The sequence below is a fragment of the Ptychodera flava genome, chromosome 12 (genome assembly GCF_041260155.1).
Source record: "Ptychodera flava strain L36383 chromosome 12, AS_Pfla_20210202, whole genome shotgun sequence".
Taxonomy (NCBI): Eukaryota; Metazoa; Hemichordata; class Enteropneusta; family Ptychoderidae; genus Ptychodera; species Ptychodera flava.
The window spans coordinates 29,895,736-29,911,053 of record NC_091939.1 but is presented as its reverse complement, the minus strand read 5'-3'; the positions used below and the strand labels follow the sequence as shown (position 1 = coordinate 29,911,053).

Below are 15,318 nucleotides of genomic sequence, written 5' to 3'. Positions count from 1 at the left end.
CATTATAATAATATCTACTAGAAAGCAGCAAATGTTGACATGTTTGACATAAAAACTTGATCTTCTCTTTGATGTAATCATGTACCCATATCATCGATTCAGTTTGGGAAACATTAACAAATGAAATTACGCAGCAAAATGTCCTCCATCTGAAATAAAATCTGATAGTGTGTTTTTCAATCCATGTCCCAGAGGCAAATACTCAATCGAAATGTTACTGACTGTCAGTGATAACATTACCAGCGGACAATGCGAAAGAAATAAAAGTTGGCGTATACATGTATCTCATGATTGATCTGAGGATAGTTACAATCAGAGAGGCCGTGTATTCAAAACAAACAAGGTCGTTTTATTCCATATTGACGTTGTGACTTAGTCAGGATCATATTGACTTATGCTGGATCTTGTTACACGCCACAGTCAGAGACTGAGCAGGACATCATTTCAGGATCACGGTACAAATTGAAATCAAATCAGCCCAGCAGAGCGCTGAGCTTCATTCAGGGTTATCGTGGTCACAGCTAAAAAACCTGTGGATTTATCTGGAGTGTGGGCGGATCAGACAGCAGAGGAAGAAAACACCATCCATTTACTGACAGACACTTCACTCCACAGATGTTAAGTCCATCCCCAGGGCAGTCTTTCTAGGTTTTCATTTCCAAACAACAGGCAGGCATCAATTATGTATCCTCCTGATATCGTAATGATGCTACCGTATAAATATCCGCTCTCAGTAAAAATAGAATCCATGAATAAGTAATGAGATGTGCTTTGTAATTAACAAAATCTTATTTGCTGTTTATTTCATCATCTAGGAGGTAGAGCTTGCACAGAAGAAAATAGAATGTGAAACTTTGGAGAAAGAGAGTAGCAATTGGCAACATCAATGTTCTACTTTGGTAAGGAAATCTTCATCTCGTCATTCTTCATCTCGTTTCCATAAGCACCTGTACCAGTATATGAAATAACAGTCAGTGCAGTGTGTGATGTAGTAAGAATTTGGCAGCTGGGAAATGATGGAAGTTGGTGTGATCTGTGTATTTCACAGCGCAGTAAAGCAGTGCGAGTGGAAAATGCAGCCAAAAGGTTGTGTATAGCCTGACATCTTTGCCAGTATTACCAGTCCAGTAGTGGTTGAAATCTGAATTTCAGTGTTTGTTAATATTTTTAAATGCATAAATTCCGAATTCTGAATTATTAATCTGGGTTGAATTATTTTAATCCAGATTCTAGGTCAACCATCTGTGATGCGTCATTCCATAACAAAAAGCAAACTGCTACTGAATACTGTTGGATCATCCAAAATTTGAAATTGTGTCTTTTGTAGTTTTTTGAGAGATTTGAACACAAAAAACACTGCTGTTAGTAGCAAACAGCATAAAAATGTCTGATTACCTTGAAATTCCTGTGATTTCTTTTTTTGCTTTGCAAAGGATCCTGGGCCTGTTTACTTTAAGTGTCATTTTTAACGGCAGTCTAGAATATTTCATTTCTGTGATCTGCAGAAAAAAAAATTGTATGAGCCAAAGGAATTGAGGAATTAGCGGAATATCAAAATTCCTATTAGAACGCCTTTGGCATTCCTGGAAGTAGCAATGTTAAGAGGCTTTCAAGGTGCCAGTGTCTGAACCCTGAGGATAAAACCATTCACAAAATGAGCTTAATACACTGTCTCCATATGCTAAATGTTCGAGTCAGGAACATTATGTAGTGTAATGGGACAGGTATGCAGAGCTCTTGTAGAAAGGTCAATATGAAGAGAGACAGCATTTCTCAAATCATCAGGTGTGTTTTCCCCTTATTTCATTTTTAACATAAAGTCCATTCCAGAGTTTTATGGATATTGCTAATTACGTCGTCATTTTAACTTGATGAATTATGTGCTCTACTATAAAGACTTCAATCCATAGTACGTTTTCTATTGGAGAAGTCCAGGTATGCCGATGAAAGATATTCCATGGCCTTCCAAATGAGTGATTTCTCCAGACTGTTGAAGTTAGCCTCGACATGCTAGACACTATTAATGGCTTCACATTTGGATCAGGAATATGTTTCCATACCAGTGGATGATGACAGGCCACTGTCCACTAAATGCTATTCTACACAGTGTTGTAATCAGTCCTAAATGTGCAGTTAAACAGCAGACAACAATTTATGTTTGCTGAAATGTGAGACATGTTCTAACTACCAGTACTGCCAGATAAAGTAAAAATATAAATGAATCAAGGACTGACTATAAATTCACTGTGATACCAGGAGTTATAAAACAGATTAGGCGTAAACTGGAGGAGGCCACCATTACTTGTCAATCAGGAACTGCTACAGTGGGGAGTTCAAATGCACAATGACACAAGCAACGACCAAATATTTTATTCATTTTTTGTGTCAATATTGAAATTTAGCTCCGCTGTCAGCGACGCGGAGCTTATCAAATAGGTTGATTTTCCGTCTTCGTCCGTCGTCGTCGTCGTCCGTCGTCGTCCGTCAACAATTGCCTTCTCCTCTGAAACTGCAAGTCCAATTGCTTTGAAATTTTATATGCACTTCACTTGGGGTAACCTCACTTCAGTTTGTTCAAATCGTGGTGAAATTTGCATATTTGTATTTTTGGGGCATTTTTTGGCGTTTTTGGTAAAAAAATCTTCTTCTCTGAAACCGCTTGTCCGATTGCTTTGAAATTTGATATGCAGTTTACTTAGGGTGACTTCAGTCAGATTTGTTCAAATCGTGGTGAAATTTGCATATTTGTATTTTTAAGGCAATTTTTGTCATTTTTGGTAAAAAAATCTTTAAAAATCTTCTTCTTCAAAACTACCAGTCAGATAGCTTTGATATTTGGTACATATGTCCCTGGGGATGATCTATTTCAGATTTGTTCAAATTGTGCAGAAATATGCAAATTTGCATTTTTAAGGCAATTTTTGCCATTTTTGGTCAAAAAATGTATTTCTTAAAAAGCACTGATCTGATAGTTTTGAAATTTGGTATACAGGTTTCTATAGATGAAGTAAGTAATATATATTGAATTTCTGATGAAATCTGTAATTTTGTATTTTGGGGCAATTTTTGCCATTTTTGGTCAAAAAATGTGTATTTCCAAAACTACTCATCTGATAGCTTTGCAATTTTGTATACAGGTTCCTACAGATTACCTTAATGATATTTATTGAAATTATGATGAAATCTGCAATTTTGTAATTTTGGGCAATTTTTGCCATTTTTGGTCAAAAAATGTGTTTCTCAAAAAGTATTGGTCTGAAAGCTTTGAAATTTGGTATACAGGTTTCTACAGATGAGCTAAGTAATATATATTGAATTTCTGATGAAATCTGTAATTTTGTATTTTGGGGGCAACTTTAGCCATTTTTGGTCAAAAAATGTGTTTCTCAAAAAGTACTCATCTGATAGCTTTGAAATTTGGCATACAGGTTTCTATAGATGAACTAAATGATATTTATTGAAATTATGATGAAATCTGCAATTTTGAATTTTTTTGGCAATTTTAGCCATTTTGGTCAAAACATATATTTCTCAAAAAGTACTGGTCTAACAGCTTTGAAATTTGGTATACAGGTTTCTATAGATGAACTAAATTTGATCTTTGAAATTATGATGAAATCTGCATTTTTTAGGGGGGACAATTGTTGCCATTTTTGGTCAGAAAAATTTATTCTCAAAAAACTACTCATCAGATAGCTTTGGTTGACATGTTCTTAGGGATGATCCGATGTGATATATTCAAAGTATGATGAAATCTTCAATTGTGTATTTTTGCAGCTATTTTAGCCACTTTTTTCTGGCCACTGCATTGAGCTATCAAAGATTTCCACCTTCTTCATCAACATGTGTCAAAAATAGTTATTCTCTACATAAACACAGCGGAGCTATATCCGCCGCTAGGTCGCTTGTTAAAATAATGATATGAAATGGTTAGTTCAGAAAATACAGGTGTATATTACATCATCTAACTGAAAAATCTGAATTTTGTTTCCAACAACTGTACTCACAATATAATAAAAGAAGAAGCACAGTCACTCGGTAGTTGTACTGAATCCTTTGACGTTATTTTGACCATGGTACGCGTATGTACACAGTACATGCTTACTATGCATGTTCTGTCACCTCATTTTTAGCATTTGAGCATACAATATCATCACAGAGGATAGAAAGCAAGATACATGAACACACAAGTGAATTGCTGCACCCCGAAAAACGTTTCCAAAACTGCTTTCTTAAGATACTGTCAAATGAAACCAGTGTTGCAGTAATTGACTAGTACCAGTATTTGTTGCTAGAATACGAACCTTTCTTAGACTGTTTCTTAATTATGTATCAGGTGTTCCTAAGTATGGATGGATATGATTGAACTGAAACTTGCCAAGTTTACTATGAAGCAATAATTCCTTCAACAAGGGCTCATCATTATAGAATTAATGTTGCTATGAATTTGAATTTTATACCATTGAATGTTATAGCATTCCACAATTTACAGAATGTTTCATGAGAAATGTACCTTCCTCACACGAATGTACCGGTACTTTCTTCAAAATGGGACATCTGTATATTTAATTACAGACAAATTAGCATAAAATTTAAAGTCTTTTAGGAGGGAATTCACATCTCCAGCCACTTGAAAGGTTGCTGCTGTCTTTTGAGATATGATTTTCATCCACATAAAAATCATGATTGCTCAGGGGACAGTGAATCCATGGCAGTAGACCAAAGTATCACTCATAAATTACAGAGACATTTCAAAGAGATACTTAATGCAGTAAAATGTAGCCTGTAAGAGAGAAAAGGGTCAGCATAAATGTCAGGTTACTCATCTCAGCCATCAAATGAAGTGTTAGTGATGTGCCAGGTACTCAGTGTGTTCATCATTACCTGCCATCAAGGCCGGATATTGAGAGAATAATATGATGAAAAATTAGCGATTATATACCCTTCAGGGTTAGACTAACAGCAGAGATAGCTATTTCACAAATCTTTTTTTATGTGTTCTGTCTAATTTTTAAGTTTTGTTCAAAGTACACTGATTTATATGCTCACGCTGGATGTCACCTTGGGTGGGTGTTTTAAGTAATAATTTCTTCAATAGGTGAAACTCAAAAGATATGATGTACAATCAGCCATCACTTTTCAAAGATTCTTTTAAGCAAAAGCTTACTGTATCCATGTCTTGGTAAATCACATTTTAAATTTTTGGCTCTATCACAAAGTGATTTTGTTTTGTTTGTGGAAGAGCAATAAACGGTAATGTCAATTCCTCTGCCAAGAGAAAACAGTCTTCAGTACTCAAGGCTCAAAAGAAAATGTTAAAGGGACATGTTCACTTGACAGTTTAGTACCATCTCGTATCTTAATTTGATTTTTAACTTCAGCCTTGGGCAGTTGTAGTACCTTCTGACACTTGCAGCAAAACTTTGCTTTCCAGGGTTAGACACTGACTGGAGTCACTGTCCTGACTTTTGGTTTGTCATGACTTTTTTGATTTTTATTGCATTTTAAAATCTTATTCCATCTCTACACTTTTTCACACACTGTGATGAATGTAGTGTCTACTATATTTGCTTTGGAGGTTGTTTCAACAAAAAATTTCCTCTGATCAGGACTCCCTTTATGATCGAAATATCATAGTTTTCATATCTGTGTCTACAAATTCATGCAGCAAAGTATTTGTAATTTAAACACATTTTTTTCATACTAATACCTCAGATGTCCCACGAAAACCTTGAAAATCTCATTTTGTAGTGAATATTCAAGTTCACTGCTGAAAAGTAGAATCAGAAAATCAAGAATTTACTGAATTTCCAACCAAGTGTTGCTATACTACAGAGCAATGTAATTGCATCTGTGGTGCCTTTCAAGATGCATCCTTTGTATAAAGTGTAAAGCGTATGTTCTGACTTTGTAACCCCTTGAATGCCAAAGTCAATTATTGTCACCTTTATAAAATATAACACATACAGTTTTTTCAGTTCCAGACAGCTTTTTCCTGATTCTTTCTGAAATTATGATCAAAAGCTGTAGCCGGACAAAGTTGTTATCAAAACTATCAAAAAATTACAGAAAACTTCACGAGTATTTGTAAAATGTTGCACTAAAATTTTGCCGGGATCAATTACAGCTCTCAAAGCATTAATATCATATTTGACAATAATGTGGTATTATTTCACCAAGTTGGCTTTCTATATGTTAAGTCAGCCATTAACGGAAAAAGTGGTCTTATAACAAATGAGCATAGTAGCCATATTGTCAAGATAATGCACTGGTGCATTTAATCTTGCGCTTACGTGAAAGCCTATGAAGTGTTTCGTTACAATGATCTCTCATGTTGATCTTAAAGACATGACAACAGCATGTACATCAGTCCTGCAATTGCCATCTTACCTTTTAGTGTGTTCTACTTTTCAATGTAAAACATTTAAGATTGCAGACCAGTTTTGCCATCACTCTATCAACCCCCAGTTCCCTGTGTAAGTAACGATAGGACAACCTCTTTGTAGAACACAGTAGAGCTGTACCAAAAGATTTTTGAAGAATTTTGAATTAAAAAAATTATTAGATTCTTCTGCTTCGATAATAGCACATTTGTGAAATCAAGGTTCATTTTTGAAATGCTTATTCTGACTTTCTTTGCTTTCTTCGTGATTTATTAAGCCATTTAAAACTGTCGCCAAACTTCCTCTTTTCTCCAGGGCCAAATTAGGTTTTACCTCTTATAAAAGATTATTGAGCATAAACTGAATTTATTCAAGTTGATATTGTTTATCATGATTTGACTGACTGACACATTCATTTGTCAATGTGTCAAGTAATGGCTCTGAAATGTCTACAAAGAAATTGAGTCCATAATGATAGTTGTATGTTTTGTTTTTTGTTTTTCTCTTGCAGGCTAGTGAGCTGCAAAATGTGATACAGCAGAACACAACTCTAACCAAGAAAAACATAGAACTGCATCAAGAAATCACAAAACTAGATAAGGTAGGAGGATGTTTCATACTACCAGCGGTCCCTGGAGTTTGTTTGATGAACGTGTTCCACAGGAATTTGTATTCACACCCTGTGCCCACTGCGTGATTGAGTATTGTATGCGGCGCATGAGTGTTTGCCGCCAAATGAGTGTGCCTCTGAAATGCATTGAAACACAGGTTGTGTAAACGCTTGAGTGAGCTGAATGGAAATGTGTATTTGATGAGTTTCTGTCTTTGTTTGCTCTCTGTGTTCAAGTTTCATTGCAATTCATCCCTTGAATATGTATGGTAACATTTTGTGTACAGTGTTCATTTGAGATGGAATTTCCGTGATGAATATTAAATGGAAGGTATATTATACATCAGAGTCTGAGAAAAGCTGAATGACTGTGCTCTGAGATTGTTCAAATGCGATGCAAAAGCTTGATGAACCTTGAAGTCAGTCTGTATGAGAAGGACAATGTAGGTATAAAGGACATCCGTGGCATCAGCAATGTGTCAGCAACTACCTATAATAGCTGACAAGGGTCACTTTAAACGTGAAGTCATAGTGAAATTTTGATTTTCTAAAGCTCAAATCAACACATGTCAGTCCCTTTCAGAATATGTTGCTATAAATATCATTCTAATTCATCGATTGCTAAGATTTATCTTTTATCTAAATCAGAGTAACTTGCTATTTGTGCGTAAAATTACAGTTAGTAGCGCCCATTTATTTCAGATGCAGAAAGACTAGCCTGTTGTGATGTAAACACAAACAGAGTGAACTTGAACTACCTTTTAAAATATCATGAAACTTAGAACAAGTTACCGTAGTTCATGGACTTACTCAATCCTTGGATTAAAATGTTCCTCCCTAAATACTGTGGGTACAAAAAATGTGTCCACGAGATTCTTGAATGTATTTTAATTCAAGATTTTTGAAATGTATTTTTACAAATCTACACAGGTCAGCATGAGTCTTTCACGTTGCAACATCAATCTTTCATTTTCATCCTCATTTAAGCTGTTAAACTTTCCATGTGAGAATTTTTGCCAGTGGCGGACATCAGAAATTAACCGGCAAAACTCAAAAACTACCATAATTTGACAAAAAGTCAACAGCCCCCATCTAGAGCGGCATTGAACATCACAGATATTACACAAATCTCCATCGGTGAGATTGTAAAAGGTCATTCAGTCACTGTAGGAGAGCTACATCCAGATGCAATCTCACGTCATAACCGTCAACTCTCCGTGAATGAATCACAGTACAGCAGCACTCCGATGCTGTTCAACGCAGGATGAATAACAAGTGATGTCCGTAGTTTATCATGGGAAACACACACAAATGTCAAATAACAAAGCAATAGGCAATAGTATTAACTTGTCTTGTACACATCACAAGACTAATTTAGAAATTATCTGTTCTAGAGAAGGGCTTATGCAAAAAGTGCGATTTATATGCTTCTCACATGCCATGCCACTTCAAATATAACCACAAGCAGGATTTACACATCCATACTCAATTATGAAAGATTTAACTTGTCAGACTATTGTAAGCAGAATCCTTCTCAGTCACATGTGTAAATTACACTAGGTCTTTCTGCAGGTCTGTATACTGTACATAGCCAGACCTGCCCACAGAGCTAAAATTACACAATGATCTTCAACGTTACATCTCTGGTTTCGATGAAAATTCTCAGTTGCTGAGTGCATTTCATTGCATTCTCTTGGTCAAGGAATCAAGCTTTGCCTAGCAGACATTATTATTCAAAACCCAGTTGCAGATTGATGGTGATGCCAAACCTTTCATAACGAGCTCATCGCTTCATATTAGAAATTGAATTTTGTTAATTTGATAGAAGTCTGATCCTACCCTGGGAAATTACTGTCCAATTACATCCCCTATTTGCTTGCTTTTTTTGTTGGTCATTAATTTGTTCAGTAGTATTCTACAAGTATGTGTGTATTGAGTTAACCATTCCATGGTCATTTGATTAATGCTCTTTAACAACGTGAGTCAGTCCCAGGTAATGATTCTTGTTGAAGAGCAAGCTGTATAACATTTTTGCACAGTCTGTGGTATACATGCCCCATCCACAATGTTTCACTGTGCAGTATTTCAATTCATCCAGTTCGATGGTTTACTTGCCTCATAGCAAATTAATGACAGACACATCCAGTGTAAACCTGGTAATGTACCATAGATAATGATGCTCAAAATTTTACAAAATATTTGTCAACAGACTGTAAAAGCTTTTTCCAAGGCGGCATACATAGATTTGAAAAAGAAATTAACAAATGAAGATTAATGTTGAAATCTATAAGTACCATTTGCTGGAACTGAAGTGTTAAAATTTAATAAACTTTTAAAGTAAACGTTCATGGCCTAAATAATAAGTTACGTATTGCCTTAGGAGTTGTGTAGGTCTCGGATGTTTCAGGCGTATTTGCAGTAAATTTTGTCTTCAAATTTTTTCAGATAATTTAATCCTGCTTTCAAGGAATGATGAGTGGACTAGTAGTTAGAATTATGATTAGAGTCATTTTGTGGAAGTTAAATGACTTCTAATGAAGAAATAATTCATACCAAACCATGAGATCTCAAAACATTGATATACCAGATGTAGTTGTTTTTACTCACAATGGACAGTCAAGAGGCTTTGACGTTAAGAAATGAATTTTACTCACACCAAAAAAATATCAAAAAAGACCTTTTACTTAAAAATTGTTCTGTTGTTTTAGCTCCGCTGTCAGCGACGCGGGGCTTATCAAATAGGTTGATTTTCCGTCGTCCGTCGTCGTCTTCGTCGTCCGTCAACAATTGCCTTCTTCTCTGAAACCGCAAGTCCAATTGCTTTGAAATTTTATATGCACTTCACTTGAGGTGACCTCACTTTAGTTTGTTCAAATCGTGGTGAAATTTGCATATTTGTATTTTTGGGGCATTTTTTGGTGTTTTTGGTAAAAAAATCTTCTTCTCTGAAATCGCTTGTCCGATTGCTTTGAAATTTGATATGCAGTTTGCTTAGGGTAACTTCAGTCAGATTTGTTCAAATTGTGGTGAAATTTGCATATTTGTATTTTTAAGGCAATTTTTGTCATTTTTGGTAAAAAAATCTTTGAAAATCTTCTCTTTCAAAACTACCAGTCAGATAGCTTTGATATTTGGTACATAGGTTCCTAGGGATGATCTATTTCAGATTTGTTCAAATTGTGCAGAAATATGCAAATTTGCATTTTTAAGGCAATTTTTGCCATTTTTGGTCAAAAAATGTATTTTTCAAAAAGTACTGGTCTGATAGTTTTGAAATTTGGTATACAGGTTTCTATCGATGAACTAAGTAATATGTATTGAATTTCTGATGAAATCTGTAATTTTGATTTTTTGGGGCAATTTTTGCCATTTTTGGTCAAAAAATGTGTATTTCCAAAACTCCTCATCTGATAGCTTTGAAATTTGGTATACAGGTTCCTGCAGATTAACTTATTGATATTTATTGAAATTATGATGAAATCTACAATTTTGTAATTTTGGGGCAATTTTTACCATTTTTGGTCAAAAAATGTTTTTCTCAAAAGGTACTGGTCTGATAGCTTTGAAATTTGGTATACAGGTTTCTACAGATGAGCTAAGTAATATATATTGAATTTCTGATGAAATCTGCAATTTTGAATTTTTGGGGCAATTTTTCCTATTTTTGGTAAAAAAATGCGTTTCTCAAAAAGTACTTGTCTAACAGCTTTGAAATTTGGTATACAGGTTTCTATAGATGAACTAAATTTGATCTTTTGAAATTATGATGAAATCTGCAATTTTTATTTTTGGGGGCAATTGTTGCCACTTTTGGTCAAAAAATTTATTCTCAAAAAGTACTCATCAGATAGCTTTGTTTGACATGTTCTTAGGGATGATCCTATGTGATACATTCAAAGTATGATGAAATCTTCAATTGTGTATTTTTGCAGCTTATTTTAGCCACTTTTTTCTGGCCACTGCATTGAGCTATCAAAGATTTCCACCTTCTTCATCAACATGTGTCAAAAATAGTTATTCTCTACATAAACACAGCGGAGCTATATCGGCCGCTAGGTCGCTTGTTTTCAATCATATTCATTATCCAAGTAACTGACTTTTAAAGTCGCCTATCTGTGCACAGCTGAAACCCAAAATGATGGCCTTCCTTTCATAGTTGATGGCTTGGATGAAGGAACAAGTTAGAAAGAGTGAACGATTGTTCCTGTGGGAAAGGTTTTATTTTCTGTTCATGTTAGCAGGTGGTGTCCACTGGAAGTGATTTGCTGTGGTAGTGTCAAACCCCCAGGGTCAGACCCATCCGTATTGGTAAATTAATGATGAGTTTCAGCCATTTTTTTGAGTATGTCTGAAAGAACAAACCTTGAGTTGTATTTTAGCGTACTGTAGACCGCATCAAAGTCTTGCAAGCAGCATTCAGATGACTTGTTGTCGGCACAGCCGTCTGAGCGGCCATTATTGAACTGTTCATAGTGATAGATCTGGACAGAGTGTGGGTGCTTTTAATAGGCAGGAACCATGCATCAACAATGATGAGATACTTCAGTCGACTTTCATTTCTGCTCTGGCGTCCAAACAAATCACAACTGTCGGCCACTCGTCCAAGGCAGTTTCCAATAACCTCGGAAATTCTTTACAACCTAGGGCATGTCAGTCTGAGCTGTTTGATCAAAGTACTTGTGAATTGCGCGCAATTTCGGATACTTAACTTCAGATTACCATTAAGTGAAGTCAAATATTCTCACTTCATCAGTGGATATTTAGATGCACTTTATTTGTCTCAGCTGACACAGGCAAACCTTCCATGATCACTTTATTGAGTGTAATAGAATCCAATACAGGGTTCTGATTTAGTTTGATAAATTTCATTATGCCTTTATGTTTGTCTTATGACTATGTCTATCCTGCAATGAAATTAAAGTTCTCATCATGCATATGATACCAAGCCAGGGTCTTGTAGACTTCGACCCAGAGACTGTTGTATTGTAGAGATGTCATGGGGTGTTCAATCCCCTGTAACATCCTTGCACCTACTTTGTGATGTTTTCATTATAATCAGTTAGATTCTTCAAATAAAAGTAGATTATTGTCAGCTCATCGAAGCAAAGGTGTGGCTTAAAAATCCAAGCCCTCAAAGATGTCTCATTTTCTCTAGTTGTAAAGCTTACATCAAGATTATATCGGGAAGTCATTTGGTTTTATATGACAAAAAACGAATCATTTTTGTCAAAAAAGTAACTCTGCCACCATGCATGCAGAAGAAAATCTCAAGCCATTTTTGTATCGTGTACATTTTCACCAATGCATTTACATAATGCACTATTCCACTTAACGAGAAAATGATGAAGAGGACAGTGATCCATACGTTAATGTTTCCATAGCAACGTGTGATTTTCTTCAAAAGATTCACCCATTATCATACATCTGTACAGTATATGACAAGCAAAAGAGGTAGAGTCCATCAGCAGTATCTTTACTAAATCACCCACCCAGAAGAATTCTTGAGTAGGGAAAGCGGGCTATCTTTAATGAGTAGCCGTCAAGCCAGTTTCATTTCTGTACAGTCATCGCACGATACTGCAACCCGTCGGGTCAGGTTTTGAAATTTTCCTCACAACAAACCAGAATAATTTGGTGATCGAGATCTGTGCATTGCGCAGAAAAAACATGGACTTGTATTGGTTTCTTTAAAAGTATACATGTCAAATCTCAAATTGAAAATTATGGAAAATTATTGAAGATTACTTAAAATTCCTGTGTCGTTGTTCTTTTTTTTGCAATGTGTTTGCATTTTTAGTGATGCATACTGGTATCAAATGGGATTGTTTGAACTACTTTGATGAAAAATGGAAAATAAAATGTCGACTAATTGATTTTTTAGAGTAGATGACAAGTCCAATTTTCTGTGATGTCAAAAGTCAAGGATTACGCCGCCAGGAATTGATTTATTTTATTTTTTGTGCATTATCGGAAAAGTGATGTATTAGTCACTGCTGTTAAATAGGAGTGAATGTGTTTCGATTATTAAGCAGTAGTATCATGGTATTTGGAACTCTGTATCTGTTTGCCTGCATTGCTGGCTTAATAATGTTAGGTCTGTGATAAAGATGTTTTGTTGGTTTTTATGAATTCAGTTTGTGGTAAGCCATGGAAAAGCTTGTTCATTTTGGTTTGCATAGAGACTGTGAAAAAATGCATTGCTGCGATGATTAGCCTCAGGGAGACTTCAGCACTCTGAACTCATATCACATGGAGTTTCACATATCTTAAAAAACTGTTCACGCACAGCTGTGCAAAAGACACCGTACTGCACCACTGACTAATACAGATCTTACAATCACTGCCTCCCAAGATGCACATATTTAACACTGATAACTACTTTTACACTAAATGTTTCTGCTATTGAACATGTCTGTAGCAGCACATCTCAGAGATTTAGTCAGAACTGCGTCCATATCTTTAGAAAACGCTGTGAGCTATTTTATTTACCACTAGTCTGGCCGAGTCCTTTTCTTCTAATATTGACATGTTTCACATGGACAAGTGATATGTTTATTTATAAGGTCATCTACCTACGCCTGTATTCTCACACAGTGTCATAATGAATTTACGTCAATAAAAATTTCCAGCACGGCGTCCCTCCATATTTTCATATTACTGAGGTATACCTATCTTTAATGGACAAATGTATAAAATAAACTGACTACAGTGTGTAGGCATGATGCACAGGGAAAAACTGTGTAACAGTAAAGTCCTGTTGTCTAGCATGCAATTTTGCACTTTAGCTGATAAATGTAATTTCACAAGTAAACACATGTACAACTAACTGTAAAACTTTCGTGTTAAAATAGCCACACTCACATTCTGTTTGGACCAGGTCATACAGCAGTCATTTAAAGGGGCGCACTTCTTGGCGTGGTAGTACAGCTATTGTTCTGTTGGTGTACCTTTCTAATTCACACCTTGCAAATCTTAGTTTTCCGTTGAATTTTAAAGGTATACTGTCACCTGTTCCAATTTTGCCACAGTTACCATAGAAAGACAAAATCTAACCACTCACAGTTTTAAGCGGGTGGCCGCTTTTTAAAACCACGCCCTCACATGGACATTTTGAATACCAAGGAACGCCCCTTTAACCATATATGGCCATATTTAGATTACAGGTGACTGTATACCTTTAAATCGGCTGAAACAATTTTTTTTTTGTGTACTCTCATCAGATATATTCCTCTTTAAACTGAAATATCCATAGCTGCACGTGGTGAAAAATGTGATTTTGAGGATAGTAAATATTTTTGTTTGAATTTGGTTCCGTTGTCTTCCGTTGTCTTTGCACATTACTCTCTCACTAACAAAACCTGTCATGTCCTTATTTGGAAATCAGATTGAATTCCATCATCTTCGAGTGCACATGAAATCGTGGTTACTGGCTTATGTAACTGACCAAAATTTTCTGTTAGGAACAACAAGTTTAATCTGTCCTCCGGAACTGTCGTCACAGTGTGTGCCTAGTGTATATTTTGCTCAAGGGAACAGCTTATCTGGTGAGAGTTGTAGGATTAAAGAGGAAATTGGAATCCATACTCCAGGCGACTTAACAGTCCATGGCCAACAGTGTTTATAACATCCATGTATACTTATTTATCTGAGATTGTAATAAAATGTGTTGGTATGCAGTGGCTGCAACACCATACTTCACAATAATCAATGGTTAATGGATGCATAGGCACATAGACTGCATGGAAATTTATCAAAGGGATGTGGGAATACTCCTTAGTGTGCTGAGAAAATGGAATGACCCGCATGATTGATCTAGTTCATTATGTTTTCCTGGAAAACCGTCTTGGATGAGGAATGGTGTGTTCTGGCATACCATTATTCTTCAATTCAAAAGATAAAGATTTGTTATACCAGAGTAATGGTGAAGATGACGTTGTACAAACTGAAAGCATAAATGCAAAAGAATCTCCACGTACTCTCAGTATCCAGATTTCATAAGGCTCCCCCCCAGTGAGATACTCCCCCCAGTGAGATACTCCCCAGTACTCCTTCATCATTATGTCTCTCAGAGTAATCATGATACATCCCACAAAATTAGTGGCCTTCCCTACGGAGACATCGTGTCTGGTGAATATCAGTGGTTAAAAAAGCAGAGACAGCAGAGGCTATAATCTGATCTTAGGAGAAAGCAAATGAAACCAGCTGTTCATCTGTCCTGATTTTCAGCAGACAGTATCACTTTTTTCTCCAGTGACAGAGATTTTCACAAGATGTGAAATGATAGCTGTAGTTTTACACTTCACTGAAATGTAACAGAATGTCAGA

The 15,318-nt window shown here is 35.8% G+C and overlaps 2 protein-coding genes across 13 annotated transcripts in view; both read left to right on the top strand.

The window, feature by feature from the left end:
* The window catches only part of LOC139145578 (janus kinase and microtubule-interacting protein 3-like), a 95,152-nt gene extending 88,168 nt beyond the window's left edge, over positions 1-6,984 (top strand). The window contains exons 6-7 of the mRNA XM_070716824.1: positions 816-899; positions 6,895-6,984. The gene's annotated coding sequence lies outside the window, so the exon portion shown is untranslated. The remainder of the gene's footprint in view (positions 1-815; positions 900-6,894) is intronic.
* The window catches only part of LOC139145576 (RIMS-binding protein 2-like), a 62,949-nt gene continuing 54,596 nt past the window's right edge, over positions 6,966-15,318 (top strand). For all 12 annotated transcript variants that reach the window (XM_070716820.1, XM_070716817.1, XM_070716822.1 and 9 more), the window contains exon 1: positions 6,966-6,984. The gene's annotated coding sequence lies outside the window, so the exon portion shown is untranslated. The remainder of the gene's footprint in view (positions 6,985-15,318) is intronic.